The sequence below is a fragment of the Vicia villosa genome, unplaced genomic scaffold (assembly GCF_029867415.1).
Source record: "Vicia villosa cultivar HV-30 ecotype Madison, WI unplaced genomic scaffold, Vvil1.0 ctg.000835F_1_1, whole genome shotgun sequence".
Lineage (NCBI taxonomy): Eukaryota > Viridiplantae > Streptophyta > Magnoliopsida > Fabales > Fabaceae > Vicia > Vicia villosa.
In genome coordinates, this window is record NW_026705367.1 from 497,706 (window position 1) to 512,583 (window position 14,878).

Sequence of the window (14,878 nt, forward strand, 5' to 3'; positions counted from 1 at the left end):
AAAAAAATGGTCTGGAGATGCATTGTTGTATACTCTTTGGCAGTGGCAGATCCAAAAAAATTCTATAGTGGGGGCTGAAAAATAATAGATATATTTTGATTAAAGAAAAATATTTCAAATTGTTCCAAAAAATATATAGTATAACGACAAAAAAGTTAAAATACTAAAGAGCTTACAATTGTCCTCTACGAGTTTTCATATTTTGAAAATGTTCGATGATATTTTCATTGTCCACTTCATCAAATATGTGACTCTCTATATATGTATCTAAACAATCATTCAACCACTCATCTCCCAAACGATTGCGTAAATCATTCTTCACAAAATTCATGGCAAAGAAACACCTTTCAATAGTTGTCGTTGCCACGGGTAAAATCATGCTAACTTCAGAAAGCTCAGTGATTCCATTTAACTTTGAATATTGATCATCGGACCGAAGATCTATGATAAAGTCTCAAGTTGACTATCAAGCACCATAAGCTCCACATGAGAAAATTCTGATGGATAAAACTTAGTCAAATGAATCAACTTCTCTTTATCAAATGCAAAAAATGAATCTCTTGGATTTAAGTTTGCTGTACAAAGAAGCAACTTTGTATTCACCTCGGTAAATCTATTGTTAAGCTCTTGAAGTTGTCTATCAATCACTTCATAAAATAACTCAACTTGAAAATGATGTATATTTGAATTTTTAGCTTTAAGCTTCGATCTTCCTTGTGTAATGAGTGCATCATCCATATTTAGAATACGAATATTTTGCTTCTCACAAAATAATGATACTTCATTTAGTAAAGTATGTCAACCGTTATCTTTTATACTTTGTAGTTTGTTCTTGCAAACTTTAACTAATGATATAGCATTTACAATATCCTGATCACTTATTTGCAATGCTTGAGATAAATCATTAGTAATTTCAAATATATTTTTCATAAAGTGCAAGTTAAAAAAAAACTCAAAAGATTGTATACATTTCAATAAATGACAACTTTCAATTTGTTGGTCTGATGATGAGCCATTTTCCTCAATAAATTTAAGGACATCAATTACTGAAGTAAACAAAGAGATCAAGCTAAGTATTGTACCATAATGTGAGCCCCATCTTGTATCTCCGGCACGTTTCAATGTAGCTTCTTAATTTAAGCCAGAACCGCTAGAAATTTCACCAATCAATAAAGTTTCTTGAACTTTAAGCATTTGAATTTCTCTAAGAATCTCTTGACGTTTACATGAACCTCCAACAACGTTAGATACATTGTTAACCAAACTAAAAAAACAACCAACATCAACTTAATTTTTGGCAACGACAACAAGTGCTAATTGAAGTTGTAAGCAAACCAATGAACATAGAATGCAGAACTGTTTTCTTTCAAGATCAAACTTTTCAATCCATTAAATTCACCTTGCATATTACTAGCTCCATCGTAATCTTGTCCATGCACTCTTGACAAACTTAAATTATATGTTGTAAACAATGACTTCAATGCTAATTTTAAAGATATAGCACTTGTATTTGCAACATGAAGAAGACCAAGAAACCGCTCAATGACACTTCCTTTTTTATCAACATAACGCAAAACAACAGACATTTGTTCCTTAGTCGATGTATCTCTAGATTCATCTATTAAAATGGCAAAGAAATCATCTCTAACATCATCAACAATAATTTTTATGGTCTCATAAGTTGCAACTATCACAATATCCTTTTGAATAGAAGGTGACATTAATTTAAGATTTCCACGAGCATTTTTTAGAATCATATCAAACTCATTATCATGTATTGACACTAAATGTATAAGCTCAAGAAAATTACCTTTATTTTTTGAAGTAACTGACTCGTCGTGTCCGAGGAATGTCAATCCTCACTTCAGTAGGTATCAAATACAATCAATTATTAAAGTCAAATGAATCCTATATTATCTTTTCATTAAGTTTGATTGTTTACTGATAGCAACTTCAATATGTTATTTTTGATTCATTAAAGCCTCATAACTTCTCCAAACTTGATTGTGAGCATTGTTAAAATTTCCAACATGTATATTCAACCTTTCCTTTTTCTTCCAATTTGAAAAACTTTCAATGGAGAAAGCATCACTGCTTTTTTGTTCTCCAATATCAAATCTCATCAGATAACAACATAAACAAAATACAGCATCTTTTGACACTATATTCACTACGACAAAATTGATATTTGTATCACCTAATTTAATAGCACTTTTAAAGAAAGTGATATTAAAAAGGAAAAAAATACATCTATAATAGCACTTTATGGTCGGACGCTATTATAAGAGACAGACAATGTAGTTTTAATAGCACTTTGTGAAAAATGCTATTATTAAACTTCAATAAGATAGCGTTTTTTTCAAAACGCTATGAATATTATACATTAAGATACCACTCTGCCCAAAACGCTATTAATATTATTCATGAGGATAACACTTATATATAAAACTGTTATTGTTTTAATAAAATATAATTAATAAAATAAAATAAAAACAAAACACATGTTCCTATGTTAACATTTTTTTCACAATCGCTATTGTATTTTAATATATACTTAATACTTAAAAAAATAAAATAAAAATTTTGGCGGATACTTTTTATTTTAGCGCATAAATTTTTACCACTCAACGCTTTCCCTTCTCCACTTCCACAACTTACAGTTTTCCCTTCTCCACTTCCACAACTCACTGATTTCTACCAATTATTCTTCATCTTCTCTATCATCTTCTCTGTCATCTTCTTGGAGGAAACCCCATCAATTCATCATCGTTGCCCATCAATTCACCACTGTCGGCCATCGATTCTCCCTCGTCAGCCATCAGTTCTCCACCGTTTCACCGAAAAGAAAGAATGAACCCAACAACACGCTCTTTTCCATTTGTCGGCCCAGAATTCACACACTTTTTACCACGATTCATTGATTCACCACCGGACAGAGGAAACTACCTGAGACCATACCGGAGCTGAAGTCTTCGACGGGATCTTCGAAGGTAGGTAGGTATACAAATTCTTCTTTATTTTGAGCTTTTTTTCACATACTTATTTATTCTGTTTGAATCAGAAGTTTAGAAACATAGGGATTTTGGACTGAAATTTCTTTGATCTGTGCGATTGGGGTGGTTTTGATAAAATATGAGATTTTTATTTAAGGAGTGTTAATGTGTTATAACATACACTACAAGAAAATTGGCAATTTGCGACAGCTAGTTTTGGTAGGTTACGACGGTTTTAACAGCCACAAATTCCAAGGCGCGACGGTTGTGTAACTGTCGCGAAAATGTGTGTCGCCAGGGTGTATTGCGACAGTTGTTAAAACCGTCACTCCAACTGTCGTTATCCACCGCGACTGGTAAGAAACTATTGTAAATTGCAAGTAGCGACGGTTACAAACCTTCGGGGATTTAAGTTTGACTTCTTTTTTCAATTCTGATTGCGACGGTTGTAAACTGTCGTTATTTATGTTACATTTAATTTTAAAACAAATTACGGAGGTTTGTAACCCCCGCTAAATATATTAATTTTAAAAAAAAAACTCATTGATTAAATGTTAACTAGCACATTCAAAATATATTGAAACATATTAGATCTCCATAATTCAAACAACTAAAGAAAGACATTTCTCAAGATCAAACATAACTAATGAATACATCAAATATCCTCACAGAGAACTAGCCCTCACAAATCTATTGAGTATGCGCTCCAAGCAGGTGCAATACAATTGTGATATAGAGGATATTTAAGATGTTTCTTAAGACTTGTTTGTTTAAGATTTAGACTCATTTGATAGGTTACAGAGAACTAGCCCTCACAGATCTATTGAGTATGCGTTACAAGCTGATATATATTCGGTAATAACAAACTCATAATGCACTTGTCTCGGGCTCCTCGCCACTTCAGCAGGGAAATTAGTAGATAAACCTAAAATATAAGCTCAGATTTTATAAAAAAAAAAAACACTCGAAGGAACACAACAATTGCAAAAATAAAACAAGATCGATAGAAACAACACGCGCAATAGAACACCAAAAGCCAATATTATAAAGTATTCTATATCACATAATCATTGATTGACTTTGTAGAAAAGGAATATCTGCAAGAAAGAACAAGGTTATGTCATATTGTGTCAAGTATTATGATCCAAAATAATTGCATATTTTAAGCTTCTTACTTGTAACTAGTAGTATACAATTCTTGATACCCCAAGAGTGTCCTATAAAAAATGAAATTTATATACTGTTTAATGCCTCTCAAACAAAAAGGGGAGATTTAGAAACAAGTTGTATGCCAAACATTAGTAACACTAAAGTGTAATTAATCAAAAGTTTAAATAATAATTCAATAAATGCATGTAAAGATCAAACAAACCACACAAAAATTGATTCAAAAATGGAATACTTACACTCCATGTAAAGATGGAATCTTGTAGGATTTAGTTGCTGGAAAATTATGATGTAAAAAGAGAGTCATACTAGAATGAAATTTGATATTTTTTAGTGAAAATAAAAAAAATAAAAAAAAGAACAATTTTACTGTAGGTCACATCATGAAAGAGAAAATATAGACATGTGTATATTAAAACTTGAATAGAGACATATGTTATAAGAGAAAATATACCTTCACCACTTACCACAATTTACAAATAAAAAATCAATACAAATAGAAATATAATGCAATATGATTAAGGCATAGATGCATACTTAAGAGTCAATGATAAGTTAGATTAAGACTTTGGTTTAAGAACCTAAAACTTCATGAAAGTATTATTATCAAAAGGAGTTCAAACAAAGGGAATGAAATACTGCCAACCAAGAGTTATATATATATATATATATATATATATATATATATATATATATATATATATATATATATATATATATATATATATATATATATATATATATATATATATATATCCTATTTCACATTTATAATTTCAATAGTTTGACATCAAGAAACTTCTAAGAAGTAGAGCAAAGCTGAAAAAGAAATTTATCAGCACACATATTCTAACCACAATTAATTCAGCTCCTATGAATATTAAGCATAATTGCACATCCATCTCCATTCATCATATGAATATTAAGCATAATTTCACATCAATCTCCATTTATCACAATCAAATACTATTATAAAAAATGTGATTAAAACATGCCTTCAATAAGTAATTCCATGGAGGTCCATCTTCACTGATTCCTTTATTAGGTAATATTCTTTGACCATTGGAACATATATGATTGCTTTCATCACGTGTTATTATCTCTTCCATTAACAATCCATAAGTGAATTTACCCTGTCAAGAAAAATTCTGCTTTGCGAAAACAAGAATTGTAATTTAAAAAGTAAGTTATAAACTAATTAAAAAGCCAAATCAAGAATACTAGTGTAAGATAACCAGTAAACTTATCTCAGGGATATTAGCTTTTACACCAGCATGGTTAACCCATATTGAAGCCACTTCATCCACCCTTGGCCCTCCATTGAATAGTGGACTATGTTTTCAACTATTGAAGCAACTTACACGGAGCATTCGGTGTCGTGGATTATCTACACCATACAAATGATAAGCTAAAGAAATCTTACTATAAAATGGAGAAAAGAACTCGATGAACTAGTATAAGGGTACATGAGGATTCAAGAAGCTACTAGTTGTCATTGAAGCAGTAAGTGACCTATTTATTCTTCGCAGATTCTGATGTTCAAAAGTAATAGTCCCTCCTAGTTGCAGTGAAGCCTATACAAGCATTTAACAGAAAACAAACACATAATTTGGGCAAACAAAGATCAATGTTCAACAAACAAAAATATACTTTCAGCTCACCGTAAATACCAAATTCGGACACCCTCCTCGCCCAGAAACAATACTACACTCGGTACTAACTTCAACTAATTTCTGCTCCAACTCTTTTGACTTAATTTCAAAAATTATGCTTCTTTCATTCTTCTCATCAGGCTGCAGATTCACCTCAATGTGGGAAAACAATGCAAGGGAATTTGTGTTCCTCAAAGCTTGTTTTCCATCTTCAATGATAAAAGTATGATTTGGTAGAAGCTATTGTTAATCTAACACAAACAAACATTCACCAACAAGACACAAAATAATAACCATATCATCACAACATGAATCGCATTTTCTCCAAACAAACAGTACCAACAAAGAAACATTCATACATTTACATGGTATCTCCATGGCCAATATTGTGAGGAAAATCAGTTTCTTTGTAAATAGAGTTATGGACATGACTAGAATCAATCACATAAAAACTTGGAATTCCAAGCCTGGTTGATAACGTATGCTTCTAATATTCATTTAACATATAACTCTAGTTTTCCGCAAAAATATATGGAATTGGAATACTTCATCCCTCACTGACAACACTTCCTAACCAAAAGACAAGTATTTTCCATTAGTAGCTAATTGAATCAATATAATACCTTAGAAAATGAAGTAAACAAAAAAGTCATTATTTTTACCAATAACATTTGACCAATTTTCTCCACAAAACTCATCTTGCTAATAAGATCCTCAACCCGAATATCAGAGGAATCTCTAGGGTTTTTATACTTTTCATGTTTTCTCTCTCCAATAAAATAACCCAGTTGTTTAGTAGCCAAAACCCTACCAAAAAGAAGGGAATTTAGTCATTTTAGCACCTCCTATGTATTGAATCTAATGCAAGAAACCAGAACTTCATTTTTCTTCAATTTATGGCGAGTGGAGACAATGTCGTACTAATATTGCATAGGAAAAACACAAACCACTGATGCTTAAATGAATAAGAGATAAGGTGGAAGAAGTAGTAGGACATACATAGCCTCACATATATATTTGGAACATAAAGCTTTATAACTCAGTCGATGGAAAAAACAGATTTAGATATGGAACACACATGTTTAACTCAATAAGATAACTAAGATTTGTTGGTAAAAAATAATAATGAAGAATTTGATTCATTAGTTACCTGCCGCATCCTCATCTTAAGTGTAGAGAAATAGAAAGCTCTTGTGTTCTTCCCTTTCTTAAGTTGGATATCATCATAAGGAGCTGATTGAAATCAAACTTCATTGTAAGATGAGATCAACCCGGAATGAAATTGAGACCTAATTGAAGCTAATCGAACAAAAATGTGACCTAGTATTCGTCGAAGATGAATGAATGAATGAGGATGTGACCTAATCTTTGTTGAAACTGATTATGACCTAATCTTCATGGTTCTTTGAAAAGATAGAGTATAGATATGTAGTTTTATGAGACAATAGAATTCTGAGATATGAGTTGGAGGAACGTGAATTTGAAATTATGATGAAAATAGGGTTTGGAAAGTACTAGTAGTTTGAAATACAAAGAGGGAAATGGAAAACAAAATATTGGCAAATGCGAGTAGCGAAATTTTAAGGGGGAAAGATGCGGCTGTTGTATAACCGTCCCAACAAAGATGAGAGGTCGGTTCAGCAACCGTCGTGGACCTCATTTGCAAATGATATGTTATTTTTTTATTTAAAAAGCTACGACACTTGTCTTTGACTGTCGTAGAAACTGTCTCAAATGTGGAATAGGGATAGTTTTTAGTGAAGGATAGAAAAACATTTAGAAAGGGGGGTTTGAATAAGTGTAGTTTCAAAAACTCGTAAGATAAAAATAATTTGCACAAGTATTTTTATCCTGGTTCGTTGTTAACTAAACTACTCCAGTCCACCCTATACAAGGTGATTTACCTCAACTGAGGATTTAATCCACTAATCACACGAGATTACAATGGTTTTCCACTTAGACAACTTCTAAGTCTTCTAGAGTCTTCTGATCACAACTTGATCACTCTAGGAACAACTGCTTAGAGACCTTCTAAGACTTCTCTAGAGTATACTGATCACAACCCGATCACTCTAGTCCTTTACAATTTAATGTAAACAAATTCTAAGAGTATTACAATTGCTTCTTAAAAGCGATAATCACAAACTGTGATATTTCTCTTACAGATTTAAGCTTAGACTCACTAAAGTATTACAACAGTAATGTAGTGAGGTTGAAGATGAAGTTTGATAGCTTTTGAAGTGAACAGCAAGATAGTATCAGAGATAGTTCAGAATTCGTCCAAAGTGCGTCCAAAATTCGTAACCTTGCTTCTCATCAGAACTTCATATTTATAGGCGTTTTGAGAAGATGACCGTTGGGAGCATTTAATGCTTTGCGTATTCCGTACAGCATTGCATTTAATGTTTCACTCTTTTGTCAACTACCTCGAGCCTTGCGTTTGCTGTGACTACTGACGTTGCAGTTAATAGCTTCTAACGTTCCTTTTGTCAGTCAGCGTAGCTTGCCATCTAGTACTTGATTCTGATTTGTTCTTTGTAAATACTACGTTGAATATCATCAGAGTACAAACAGCTTGGTGCAGAGCATCTTCTGATCTTCTGATCTTGATATGCTTCTGAGCGTGATTCCATGTGTAACACCCATATATAAATACATGCATCAAATCATATAAGTATACATGAATCCAAGTATTTGGTACTGAAATACCAATAAGTTCCTAGACAACACATTATACATATTAATGCCCAAATACTAAAGTTCTACACAATGGCATAATACATACAAGATGTTCAAAATAAAAAAAGCTAAGAACTAGATCAGACAATGATCTCAAAAGAACTCCACAACGGAAGCTTCGCCATCCAAAATAAGAACAAGGAATAAGGGAATCAAACTTCTTTCTCCTTACCCTTCGCGGAACCTGTAGTACCTGAAATCAATATATAATGGGGTGAGATATAAAATCCCAGTGAGTTCCCTAACCTATGGATCCTCTCGGCTTTACAAGGTTCTAATCTATAAGTCTCAAGTCATAAGGAACTAGACCTTGAGTTCTCACACTAACATTATATGGAATCATACTTAGAGTTCAACAACTCAACACAAGATTATTAATCGGAAACCAATACCAAGGCATCCCCATATTCCCGTCCCCTTCTACGTCTAGGAGGTGGCACGAGTCATGAATCCTTTGGAAAAATCTTGACATACGACATGGATTCGGACTCATGAGCCTTTCCCCATGAATCGTCACTTCACATGGCCCGTACACCATCACAAGTCTCTACCCGTAGGTTCCATTCGTACACAAAAGCGGGAATCAAACCTGCCAAGATTATTGTGCCTCTCTGCACGGTGAATGCCTGTTAGCATTCAAAGGAAAAATAAAGAAATAAAGAAAATACTACGGTTCCGATTAATACATCAATAATGGTGATCGCTTCCGCAAACCACTAGGCCTGTTAGCCTTTCCTCATAAGATTCCAACACGTATGTCCATATAACGTTTCATCCTAGGTTTCTTTGTTAAGCTACACAACCTAACAATTCCTAGTCTTCCTCACTTATGCTTTATTCACATAACAATGTAGTTATTTAACCCTCTTGATATAAACACATATAACAAGGTATTACCAATCCACCTGCAATAGAACTCAAACAATAATCATAGAGTACATAAGCATCATACCAAGAGCACAACGTCCTCATGGTTCCAAAATCTACACCACTATAAAGGACACACTCCTAGCCTATTACTGCTTCGAACGACGGTTAAAACAGTTTTACGGTTAGAAGGTTACGATTGAAACAATGTTCATTAATCTAAGAAAAATTGGTTAAGGAAGCTTCAGTTCGCGCCGCGCAACAACTAGGTCGCGCCGCGAACCCTATGGCAGAAGCAAACCACTATAATTTCTAACACTGTTCGCGCCGCTAACTAATCTACGCGCCGCGAACCCTCTGGCAGTAGCAAACTCTAAAGATTTCCAAACTGTTCGCGCCGCGACACCCAGTACGCGCCGCGTACTGAAGACAGAAGCAAAACCCCTAAAAACCTGCATAGTTCGCGCCGCGCAGCCCCGTTCGCGCCGCGAAGCGCGCGAGAATTCAGTTCTCAGTTCTGTTCACCCACAACTTTCCATGGTTCAAAACCATCTAAACCTGTTCCAAATCATAATAAGGCATAGATACAACCTATAGATGATATTTTCATGGATTATAATCACTTTGCTCATGAACAATGATGAATTTGTCCAAAACCTAGATTTCCTCTATACAAAACCCTAAATCAAAACTTATGATTTCTCATCCACAATCAAAGCTATAAGTTTCTAACTAGAACCCACCTCGATTAAGAGTCGTTGATGTCGAAGATGAGTTGATTCGGCGAAGAAATGGTGAAGATCCAAGCTTTTCTCCTCTTTCTCCTTTGCTCTTCCTTCTCTCTACTTCTTCTCTCTATCTTTGGCTTTTTGGTGTAGAATGAAGAAGAAAACAAAAGGAAAGGATATAAGGAAAATATCTTTAAGTTAACACTACTAACTTAATGTCCAAAAGTATCTCTATCGTATCAATTGATAAAACCTCAGTGTCAGTTAATACATTAGAGCATTTAATTAATACGGGGTATTACATCCTCCCCCACTTAAATAGAAATTCGTCCTCGAATTTAAGAATTACCTGAAAAGGTGAGGGTAAGCATCCCGCATTTCCGATTCAAGTTCCCATGTAGCATCGCCCGGATGCGTCACATCCCACTGAACCTTGACAAGAGGAATCTCCTTGTTGCGTAACACTTTAGTCTCTCTTCCTACGATACGGCTCGGTAAGGGTTCAAAAGTCAAATCTGATTCTATCTCAATTGCATTTGGTAACACCGGCTGGAGAGGATCGGGAATAAACTTCCTCAGTTGAGACACGTGGAAAACATCATGCATTTCTGATAGAGAAGGTGGTAAGGCTAAACGGTAAGCTACTTCACCAATTCTCTCTAGAACCTCATACGGTCCCACGTATCTCGGACTTAACTTCCTTGACTTAAACGGTCCCTTCAACCTCAACCTCGGAGTAACTTTCAAAAATACATGGTCACCTTCCATAAACTCCAAAGGCCTCCTGCGATTATCCGCATAACTCTTCTGACGATCCTGTGCTTGTTTAACCTTCTCACGAATCATTCTAATCTTGTCCGTGGTCTCTTGAATAATTTCGGGTCCCAAAATTCTATCATCACCAATTTCTGACCAACACAACGGTGTTCTACATTTTCTCCCATATAATGCCTCATAAGGTGCCATACCGATACTCGCATGATAACTGTTATTGTAAGCAAATTCAATCAATGGTAAAAGCTCCTTCCAATTTCCTCTACTTTCAAGCACACACGCTCTTAACATATCCTCCAAGGTTTGTATCGTCCGCTCCGTTTGACCATCCGTTTGAGGGTGGTTCGACGTGCTCAAACATAATTTAGATCCCATCGCTTGCTGAAAAGCTCTCCAAAACCTTGAAGTAAACTTTGGATCTCTATCCGACACAATACTAGAGGGTACACCGTGCAATTTCACAATCTCTGCGATAAACAACCGTGCAAGATGACTTGCCTTGTAAGTAGTCTTCACGGCTAAGAAATGTGCAGATTTCGTCAACCGATCTACAATCACCCAAATAGAATCATATCCACCTTGAGTACGAGGTAAACTAACCGCAAAATCCATTGAAATACTATCCCACTTCCATATTGGAATCTCTAGTGGTTGTAACAATCCACCCGGCCTTTGATGTTCAATCTTTACTTGTTGGCACACCGCACACTCTGATACGTACACTGCGACATCTCTTTTCATTCCGGACCACCAATAATCCCCTTTCAAATCTTGGTACATTTTTGAAGAACCCGGATGTATCGTGAAAGCACCCTTGTGAGCTTCATCCAAAATCCTTCTTTTCAATAACGCATCGTCCGGAACACACATCCTCTGATTAAACATAATCACCCCATCTGTAGCTCGAGTAAAACCTGGTTGAACCAACACCTCTTGTAACTTAGTATCAGACGCTTGTGCTTGTTGGATGTCGTTTCTCAAAGTAGAATTAACATTCAAGTTTCCCATCAATACTCCATTTTGGGTCCAAACAAATTGAAGGTTGAGATCTCGAAATTTCTCCAATAATGCATACTCTGACATCATCAATTCGGCCCTCTTTAACACCTTCCGACTCAAAGCATCCGCCACTTTATTTGCTTTGCCTGGATGATACTTCAAGTCAAAATCATAATCCTTTAAGTATTCCATCCACCGCCTCTGACGCATATTCAACTCCTTCTGGTCGAATAGGTACTTTAAACTCTTGTGGTCGCTGAACATTTCAAAATGAACTCCATACAAGTAATGACGCCACACCTTTAGGGTAAAAACAACCGCAGCCAATTCTAAATCATGAGTTGGATAATTCTCTTCGTGAACCTTTAACTGTCGAGATGTGTATGCTACCACCTGACCATTCTGCATCAAAACCCCTCCTAATCCTTTCTTGGAAGCATTGCAAAATACTTCATAGGACTTATTTGGGTCAGGAACGATCAAAACAGGAGCAGTCGTCAATCTTTCCTTCAAGCCCATGAAACTCTGTTCACACCCCGAATCCCAATCATAAGGACACTCCTTCCGAGTAAGTCTAGTCATTGGTAAAGCCAATTGAGAAAACCCTTTTATAAATCTTCTGTAGTAGCCGGCTAAGCCCAAGAAACTTCGGACTTCTGAGACATTGCTCGGTCTCTCCCAATTAATTACCGCTTCAATTTTTGTCGGGTCCACTGCCACACCTCCTTGAGATATAACATGACCAAGAAATCTTACCTCTGTCATCCAAAACTCACACTTACTTAACTTAGCAAACAATTGATTTTCTTGCAGTACCGACAGAACAATCCTCAGGTGTTCTTCGTGCTCTTGTGGAGTACGAGAATAAATAAGAATGTCATCGATAAAGACTACCACAAATTGATCTAAGTAAGGCTGAAATAACCGATTCATATAATCCATGAAAACAGCTGGAGCATTCGTAACACCGAAAGGCATCACCAAGAATTCGTAATGACCATAACGGGTTCTAAATGCAGTCTTTGGCACATCTGAGCTCTTCACACGGATTTGGTGATAACCCGACCGCAAATCAATCTTCGAGAACACACAGGCTCCTTTCAATTGATCTAAAAAGTCGTTTATCCTAGGCAAAGGGTATTTATTCTTGATGGTGGCCTTATTCAACCGACGGTAATCAATACATAGTCTCATCCCACCATCCTTCTTCTTTACTAACAACACTGGAGCTCCCCACGGTGAGACACTAGGTCGCACAAAATGTTTAGCCATCAGTTCTTCCAACTGCCCCTTCAATTCTCTTAATTCAAGTGGTGCCATCCGATACGGAGAAACGGATATAGGAGCCGTTCCCGGTACCAGGTCAATAGAGAATTCCACTTCCCTTTCCGGAGGAAGAGAAGTGACATCCTCGGGAAAAACATCGGAAAATTCTCTAACGACAGCAATTTGTGAAACCTCTAACTTGTCACCCGTCTCCTTAGTGAGAACCAACAGAACAGACTTCTCTTTCTCAAACAAGAAATTAATCATACCTACCGTACCTTCTAGTATAGTAGTCAACACATCCTTCGGAGTAGCTTCTTCAGTTGGAATAATGATTAACTTCTCCTCACACCCAATGAACACCGAATTAGCAGAAAGCCAATCCATTCCCAATACAACGTCTACCTTCTTAAGTGGTAAGCAAACAAGATCAATCTGGAAATTCCTACCACCCACAGATAACACACAATTTTCACACACCAACGGTGTCTCTACCATCTCATCCATAGCAGTAGTAACCGCCATAGGAGGAAATAAAGGAGTAGCTTGCAACCCAAGTCGCTTCATACATTGTAATGACACAAAAGAGTGTGTTGCTCCACAATCAAATAGAACAAAACAAGAATGCCCATTAATGAAACACGTACCCGCAATCAAAGAGTTATCACCCTTGGTCTTCTTAGCATCCAAGGTATAAACTCTACCAGTACCCCTTCCTTGAACTTGATTCCTATTCTGAGGACAATTCCTAGCCATATGCCCTTCTTGATGACAATGGAAACATTTCGCCCCTTCAAAGGCACATCTTCCAAGGTGATTCTTACCACAACTACGACACACCGGAGGTGCACTAGACCGAGGACCTTGCACTTGCTTTCCTTTGAAAGCTTGTGGCCTAGGTCGAAATTGTTGGCTTGGCCTTCCTCTTTCATGTTGATTCTTCTTCTTCAAATCTTCCTCAGCTTGAACTTTCTTCAAACTAGTCTCGGCCACATAACATTGTCGCAACAACTCTGTATAAGTAGTGAACTCCCTCTGGGACACACTATGTGAGATATCAGCCCTTAAACCAAACAGAAACTGGTCCACCTTCCAACCCTCATCAGGAGCATACGCGGCCTGCCTAGAGTAAGCAGCCAAAATTTCAAACTTCTCAGCATAAGTAGCTACTGACATATTGTCCTGCCTTAACTGCTGGAACTCCAACTCCTTCTTAGTCCTCAGTGAACTAGGAAAGTATTTCTCCATAAAAGTGGTCTTGAAATTCTCCCATTCCTTAGGTACTCCCTGAGTAATCATCAAAGCAGAAGCACCCTTCCACCACCTCATAGCTGGACCTTTCAGCGAATGAGAAGCAAACACTACCTTGTCCTCTTCACTACAATGCACGATCTCAAAGATTCCTTCTACATTGGCCACCCACTCATGCGCCTTTATAGGATCTAATCCACCATGAAATTCCGGAGGATTCATGCGAATGAAATCTCTATAAGTCCCACCTACAGCTTCGGGCACAACCACTGGAGCATTATGACCGCCATTCATCTGTTGCATCATCTGCAGCATGAACTGATTCTGCTGCTGTTGCATCTGTTGCATGAACTGGGGCCATGGAACATTCGCACCGCCATCCGGTGTATTCACTTGTGGAGGTCGTGTGGGGGGTCGACCACGAGTCCTGCGTCCGTCCGCC

The 14,878-nt window shown here is 36.4% G+C and overlaps 2 long non-coding RNA genes and 1 pseudogene across 2 annotated transcripts; all 3 read right to left on the reverse strand.

Annotated features, from left to right (window-relative positions):
* Positions 1 to 172: 172 nt before the first annotated feature.
* On the reverse strand, positions 173 to 2,956 carry LOC131631514 (uncharacterized; annotated as a pseudogene).
* Positions 2,957 to 3,594: 638 nt separating this feature from the next.
* LOC131631507 (uncharacterized) lies at positions 3,595 to 4,389 on the reverse strand. The gene is made up of 2 exons (XR_009292723.1): positions 4,169 to 4,389; positions 3,595 to 4,090 (listed from the first exon to the last, which is right to left on the reverse strand). It is a non-coding gene; the product is annotated as an uncharacterized LOC131631507 (long non-coding RNA).
* A 539-nt stretch (positions 4,390 to 4,928) lies between these two features.
* LOC131631498 (uncharacterized) lies at positions 4,929 to 7,456 on the reverse strand. The gene is made up of 3 exons (XR_009292722.1): positions 7,133 to 7,456; positions 6,963 to 7,045; positions 4,929 to 6,619 (listed from the first exon to the last, which is right to left on the reverse strand). It is a non-coding gene; the product is annotated as an uncharacterized LOC131631498 (long non-coding RNA).
* Positions 7,457 to 14,878: the final 7,422 nt, after the last annotated feature.